This window comes from Panthera pardus, unplaced genomic scaffold, assembly GCF_024362965.1.
Source record: "Panthera pardus isolate Hobbes unplaced genomic scaffold, ASM2436296v1 HiC_scaffold_8, whole genome shotgun sequence".
Taxonomy (NCBI): Eukaryota; Metazoa; Chordata; class Mammalia; order Carnivora; family Felidae; genus Panthera; species Panthera pardus.
The window spans coordinates 84,506,385-84,514,193 of NW_026527013.1; positions in this window are offsets into that span (position 1 = coordinate 84,506,385).

Genomic DNA, 7,809 nt, shown 5'->3' on the forward strand with positions numbered 1-7,809 from the left:
GGGGAAGGAAAAAAAAAAGAGATTAGAGTGGGAGAGAGCCAAAGCATAAGAGACTCTTAAAAACTGAGAACAAACTGAGGGTTGATGGGGGGTGGGAGGGAGGGGAGGTTGAGTGATGGGTATTGAGGAGGGCACCTTTTGGGATGAGCACTGGGTGTTGTATGGAAACCAATCTGACAATAAATTTCATATATTGAAAAAAATAAAAAAAATAAAAATAAAATGTATTTAATGAAAATATATGTATGTTTAAAAAAAAAAAAAGCCCACTGTAAAAAGGTACTGAAAAACCTGATCCTATACTAATAGGGTCCCGCCTTGAGAAAGCATTTTGTGAACTATAGAGATTACAGTTTTGATCTGTATTATCTATTCGTTAGTTTAAGAGCTATGTTGTCAATTCTGTATGAGAGTCATAATGGAGATACTTAGAAATTGAACTGATTATAAATTAATCTCTATCAAATAAATTTAATATCAAAAACGTAATTCTTAAAACTCAGAATAGTGAGACGAATTTCACAGAATCAGTGCTTGGGAATTGATGCATTTAAGATCTGCCAGCATTTAAAACTGTGGGTATGAATAACAATGTATTAGCTATTGGCTATATGAAAGACAATATAATAATACTACAAGATGGAATTTGTTTTTGTATTTAGAAGGCCACTCGCCTATTTTAGGCTTTTGTTAAGAATATGATACACCCCCTGTTTGCTATTTTATTGGTGTTCAAATCACCATTATTTCATCAGATACATTGTTTTGAAAAATTCTTTAAGCTTGGTGCAATTAATTCACAGACCAAAAAATAAAATTATGGTAGATTGTGGAGGACACAGACTAGGAATTTTAGAAATAAAAGAAAGCTATAACCCAGCTAGTGATAGCTTTTTGCTTAAAGAGAAACATCATGTTTCAAGGCAACCTTAGACACTTTCCTTAATAAACACAATTTAAAAATACATTAATTCTAGCTCCAGAGTGTTCAGTTACCTGTAGAAAACAAGCTAAGATGTGCTGAGTGATCTCATTATATGTATATTAGTTAATAGACAATACTTTATAGCTAAAAAATAAAGGCTTAAGTGGGTATTGTACTTTACCTAGTGTCATATAGCTGGCAAAGACAGGATTCAAACATACGCCTAACTCCAGATCTCATGATCTTTCTAAAAACCACACCACATCATTCTCATGATCCTACTGTAAGTATTTGGATCTACCATATAGAATGATTTCTCATGAGTTAAGAATCCTAAGGACTGAAGCCAAGAAGGCTCAGAAGAACCAGAACCAGTAACAAAATTATCTTCCCAAAGTTTCCTTTTCCACTTTTCTGTTAGTATACATCAGAAGCCATTCCCTAAGTAAGAGGAAGAACTCTAGATACAGACAGGATCTGTCATCTACAAAAACAATGGAAGAGCCAGGCCCTGAAAGAACAACCTCCTTCTAGGGCCCCTGTGCCTCTCTTCCCTGGAACATTCTCCTATTCAGAAAGCCGGTTTCCTTCCATCTTCTCCTGGATCATTCCCTTTGATGTGCTGGGCTGGGCTTCCTTCTCTGAGTTTTCAGACAATCTTTTAGACAACCTTTTATTCCAACCTTTCAGACAAACTCTGTACCAAAAAATGTCAAGGCTTTACCATGAGGACTAGTAACCGATCTGTGAAGTACCTTCAATAATGGCTGCACTTTGTAATAAAGTTTTCGCATATTTTACAAACTAATCAAGGCATAATTGAAATACAGTCAACTATACATATTTAAGGTATGCAGTTGGGTTATTTCACATTTGCATATATCTCTAACACCATCACCTTAATGAGGGTAACACCTATGGCCATAACTCCAAAAAGTTTCCTTATGCCCTTTTCTGATGTTCTGATTTATAATAAATATTTGGCTTTTGTCCCCACCTCTGGCACAGATCTTCTAAAACCCTGGGAATTTTCTAAGCTATAAAAGCAATAAAGGTGTCTTTTGTTATTCACAACAAGCCCTTTCAGCCACCTGAGCTCATGTCCATGAGGTGACTTTTGGAAAGCCCCTAGATGACCACAGAATGGGGTTTGGTTACCAAAGGAACCAATGATGTAATTAGATGCTTGAAACTTTTAGTCCTATCCCACACTTTCTGGTACAGAGAGCGGAATGTTGAATTAATCATCTAGGGTCAATGATTCAATCAGTTGTGCCTACACAATAAAGACTTTGTCAAAACCCAAAAGGATAGGTTCTAAGAACTTTGGGGTGGTGAGCACGAGGAAGTGCTACCAGAGTGTCATGCTTGGAGAGGATATGAATGCCACTCACTCTTTCCCACCTACTTCGCTGATGCCTCTCTTCCATAAGGCTGTTCCTGAGTTGTATCCTTTTAGAATAAGTCGATATTCCAATAAGTAAACTGTGTTCCTGAGTTCTGTGAGCCATTCTAACAAATGATGGAGCTGGAAGAGGGGATGAAGAGTTTCTCATTTATAATGGGTTGGTGAGAAGCACAGATAACAACCTAGACTTTTTTATCGTCGTCTGATGTGGGAGGAAGTCCTGTGGGACTGAGCCCTTAACCTGTGAGATCTGATGCTGTCTCTAGAGAGATATTGTCAGAATTGAGTTAAAGGACACTGAGCTGGTGTCTGGAGAATCAGAATTGCTTGGTATGGCAAAAGAACAAAAACAAGGAAAACCTGAACTCAATATATCTGGTGTCAAATAAAATATTGAGAGTGGTAATGAAGTAGTAAGTCGACAGAACACAGAAATTTTCCTTTGTACCTTTGCAACCCATCTGTTAACTCCATTCCTGTCCACAGCCAGCCATTGCTCTGTTTTTGGTCATCATAGATTTGTTTACAAGATCTTGAATTTATATAAATAGAGTCATGCAATATGTAGATAGTGTGTGAATGGTCAACAAACACAACGAAAAGATGCTCAATAGTTTTAGTCATCAGCAAAAAGTAAATTACAACTATAGTGAGATACTGATACATACTGATTTGATTAGCTAAAATTACAAAGTTGGACTTCTTCAAGTGTTGACAATGATGTAAAGGAACTAGGGCTCTCATATATATATATACATACATATATACATATGTATGTATGTACATGTATATATGTATGTACATACATATACAGTGTATATATACATACATATATACACTGCTATGGGGATGGAAAATGGTACAACCACTTTGAAAAAGTAGTTGGACAATTTGTTAAAAAGTTAAATGTCACCTACCATATGATCCACCCATTCTACTTTAAGGAATTCATCCAAGAGAAGTGAAAGCCTATGTCCACACCAAGACTTGTATGTGGATATTCATAACGGCTGTATTTGTAATAGCCTCAAACTTGAAAAACAAATGTTCATCCATATGTAAAAAGATAATTATGGTATACTGATACAATGTAAAATTAAAAGCAAGAAAAAAGGATAAACTATTGATACATTCAACAACATGGCTGAATCTTAAGGGCTTTATGTTTTTATTTTATTTTATTTTATTATTTTTTTAAATATTTTTATTTATTTAATTTACATCTAAGTTAGTTACCTTATAGTGCAACAATGATTTTAGGGGTAGATTCCTTAATGCCCCTTACCCATTTAGCCCATCCCCCCTCCCACAACCCCTCTAGTAGCCCTCTCATTGTTCTCCATATGTTTTGTCCCCCTCCCTGTTTTTATATTATTTTTGCTTCCCTTCCCTTATGTTCATCTGTTCTGTGTCTTAAAGTCCTCATATGGGCAAAGTCATATGATATTTGTCTTTCTCTGACTAATTTTGCTTAGCATAATGCCCTCTAGTTCCATCCATATAGTTGCAAATGGCAAGATTTCATTCTTTTTGATTCCCAAGTAATACTCCATTGTATATATACACCACATCTTCTTTATCCATTCATCCATCGATGGACATTTGGGCTCTTTCCATACTTTGGCTATTGTCGATAGCACTGCTATAAACATTGGGGTGCATGTGCCCCTTCGAAACCAGCATACCTGTATCCCTTGGATAAATACCTAGTAGTACAATTGCTGGGTCATAGGGTAGTTTTATTTTCAATTTTTTGAAGAACCTCCATACTGTTTTCCAGAGTGGCTGCACTAGTTTGCATTCCCACCAGCAGTGGAGAAGAGATCCTGTTTCTCCACAACCTCCCCAACATCTGTTGTTGCCTGAGTTGTTGATGTTAAGCATTCTGACAGGGGTGAAGTGGTATCTCATTGTGGTTTTGATTTGTATTTCCCTGATGATGAGTGATGTTGAGCATTTTTTCATGTGTAAGTTGGCCATCTGGATGTCTTCTTTGGAGAAGTGTCTATTCATGTCTTTTGCCCATTTCTTCACTGGATTATTTGTTTTTGGGTGTTGAGTTTGATAAGTTCTTTATAGATTTTGGATACTAACCCTTTATCTGATATGTCGTTTGCAAATATCTCTCCCATTCTGTCAGTTGCCTTTTAGTTTTGCTGATTGTTTCCTTCACTGTGCAGAAGCTTTTTATTTTGATGAGGTTTCAATAGTTCATTTTTGTTTTTGTTTCCCTTGTCTCTGGAGATGTGTTGAGTAAGAAGTTGCTGCGGCCAAGATCAAAGAGGTTTTTGCCTGCTTTCTTCTTGAGGATTTTGATGGCTCCCTGTTTTACATTTAGGTCTTTCATCCATTTTGAGTTTATTTTTGTGTATGGTGTAAGAAAGTGTTTCCGGTTCATTTTTCCGCATGTTGCTGTCCAGTTTTCCCAGCACCACTTGCTGAAGAGACCATCTTTTTTCCACTGAATATTATTCCCTGCTTTGTCAAAGATTAGTTGGCCATACGTTTGTGGGTCCATTCTGGGTTCTCTATTCTGTTCCATTGGTCTGAGTGTCTGTTCTTGTGCCAGTACCATACTGTCTTGGTGATTACAGCTTTGTAATACAGCTTGAATTCTGGGATTGTGATGCCTCCTGCTTTGGTTTTCTTTTTCAAGATTGCCTTGGCTATTCGGGGTCTTTTCTGGTTCCATACAAATTTTAGGATTGTTTGTTCTCGCTCTGTGAAGAATGCTGGTATTATTTTGTTAGGGATTGCATTGAATATGTAGATTGCTTTGGGTAATATTGACATTTTAATAATATTTGTTCTTCCTATCCAGGAACATGGAATATTTTTCCATTTTTTGTATCTTCTTCAATTTCTTTCATAAGCTTTCTATTGTTTTCAAAATTTCAAGATATAAAATCAATGCATAGAAATCAGTTGGATTCTTATATACAAACAATGAAGCAACAGAAAGAGAAATCAAGGAATCAATCCCATTTACAATTGCACCAAAAACCATAAAATACCTAGAAATAAATCTAACCAAAGAGGTGAAAAATCTATACAAGGGCTTTATGTTTTTAAAGCTACTGTCTGCCTTTAAGGGGTTTTCAGTGATGGGAAGAGGTAATAAAGGGAGAAGAGAGATATGGCTTTATTGTAACCATTTGAAGATTTTTTTCTCCCAGTATATACACAAGATGGCTTCCCTGGTGTATATCAGATGTGGGGAGTGATACGCAGAGAAAATTTGACATGTTAGGTGCCCTTTTTTCTGTCTTTTCTGTCTCCCTTCCTCCAGGTCAATTTCAGTCATGAAAGTAGTATTGAACTTTCCTGGCATGTCTTGAGTCAAACTACGTAGTCTCAGATCTTCTCAGGCAGAGCTAATTCTAGATAGTAACGACATGAAATTATCATTTTAAAGTCTTTGCCAAAAAAGCATAGGTCTCCAAGGAATAACAGACACCTAAGGAAACTCTGAAGCTTATAGATCTGCCTATAAGCTACCTACTTAAGCGGTAGGTACTCTACCTACTTGAGTTCCCAAGGTCCAAGTAAAGACCCAGCAAAATCCTGAGAGCCCGGGTACATTTTATTTGGGTAATATTATTTCAAATTCATTATACTTTTAAGAAGCACATCTTGAATTAAAGCAAAATAGGAACTATTTGAGAAGTAAAACCACTCTATTCCTTTAATGGAGACTCTCTCCCACAGCCTCATTTCTTTTAGAATTGGTCATCCTTTTCATAAAGCTCTTCGAATTTGATATCCGCTTGCTGTATATTCAGCCATATCTCTGTTTGTGTTATTCATACTAAACCAAGTGATTGTTCTTCCTATTACAAAAAATCCCTGATTATGCATTTTGATATGGTCTGTTTGTCTAGAGGTTTCCAAGTAGTTCATAAGTATTATGACCTTTATTTTTCTCATAAAGAGCAATTCCCAGTCTTCTCTAAGGTTTTCAACTAGACCAATTAAAAAACTTTAACTTTTTTTACTCAATTTCATCTTACTTTGTTCCAATAAACCAAATGCATATTTCTCAAGCAGATAAAATGGCACGTATTCAGTGAATCCCACATCTGTATACATGACCCAGGACAGGGTCACTTCCCCTGAAAGCAATCCTCCACATCTGCAGGCACCCTGTGTGTTTCTCCATTTTTGTTTTGTCCAGATGTTTTATAATTGCCCTCATTCTCTCTCCTACAAAAGACCACCCCATGATATCAATTAAAAGCAATCTTCTGCTTGTATCAGTTCAGCCAACTTATGATAGGCAAAACCTCCTGGATGATGACAGGACCAGAATCTTCATCCAAGCTTAGAGATGGCAGATGATTTGGAAAGGCTTGATCAGCATGCACTTAACACAAGATGGAAAGCATGTTAGTTATCGTAAAGCAGTAAATGTAGAGGGGGGAGACACCTGGGTGGCTCAGTTGGTTAGGCGGTTAGGTGGTTGGGTGTCCAACTCTTGATCTCAGCTCAGGTCTTGATCTCAGGGTCATTAGTTCAAACCCTGAATTAGATTCCACCCTGGGCATGAAGACTACTTAAACAAAAAGTATAGAGAAAATAAAGAGCTCCACACACTTTACAACTAATGGGAGGAGCATTATATTTTCATTCTTTTTAATACAATAAACATTTTAATCTTATTGAGACTATTAACTTCTGTTTAAACATGATATCACAAGGTTGTAATTTAGAGTTCAAAAATAGAATAATTAGGTTTTTAAATATCTTAAATCAAATTAAATGTACTAAAAATTAAGAAATATAAATATGTCTTACATACATTTAGTCCTAACCTGAGTTTTCCAGAGAGCAAGCGTTAAGAGAAAAAAATTCCTTACAGGTCACTTATTTGGGAAGTGATCCTGGTGAGCAGGGATGGAGGGTAAAAGTGAGAATGGGCACCAGAGAAGCCCTTTTGATTACCTCCACATCAACTGATTACCAGCTTATCACAGAAATGGTATCTCCTCTTATTCACAGTCCCGCCCACACCAAAGAGGAGGGTATTCTACCAGATGTGTATACCAGAGGGTGGAAATCTTGGGGCCATCTTAGATTCCTGCCTACTACATTGAGATAAACATAGAACTAAAATCCTGTATTGAACAGATAGAAAATTATATATTGAACAGCTCAGTAGATTAAGATGAAATGGAAGACAAACATAATCATACAAGAAATACGTAAACATTTTAACTTCAGTTACATGGTGTTTAAGGATAATTGCCTTATTTTTCACATGGATTGAAATATCTTGATGTTAAAAGTTGCCAAAGAGCCATCCATTTTCAAGTCATGGAAAACCATATTGATTATAGACCTGTTGGTCCAGGTAATCATTTAAAAAAATACAATTTAAGCTATAGACATAATAGCAACATTATAAAAGCTGGAGGGAAATGAGAAAAGAAAAATATTAGGGTGTGAGGGTAGAGCACTCATGAGTGAAATTGTGCTC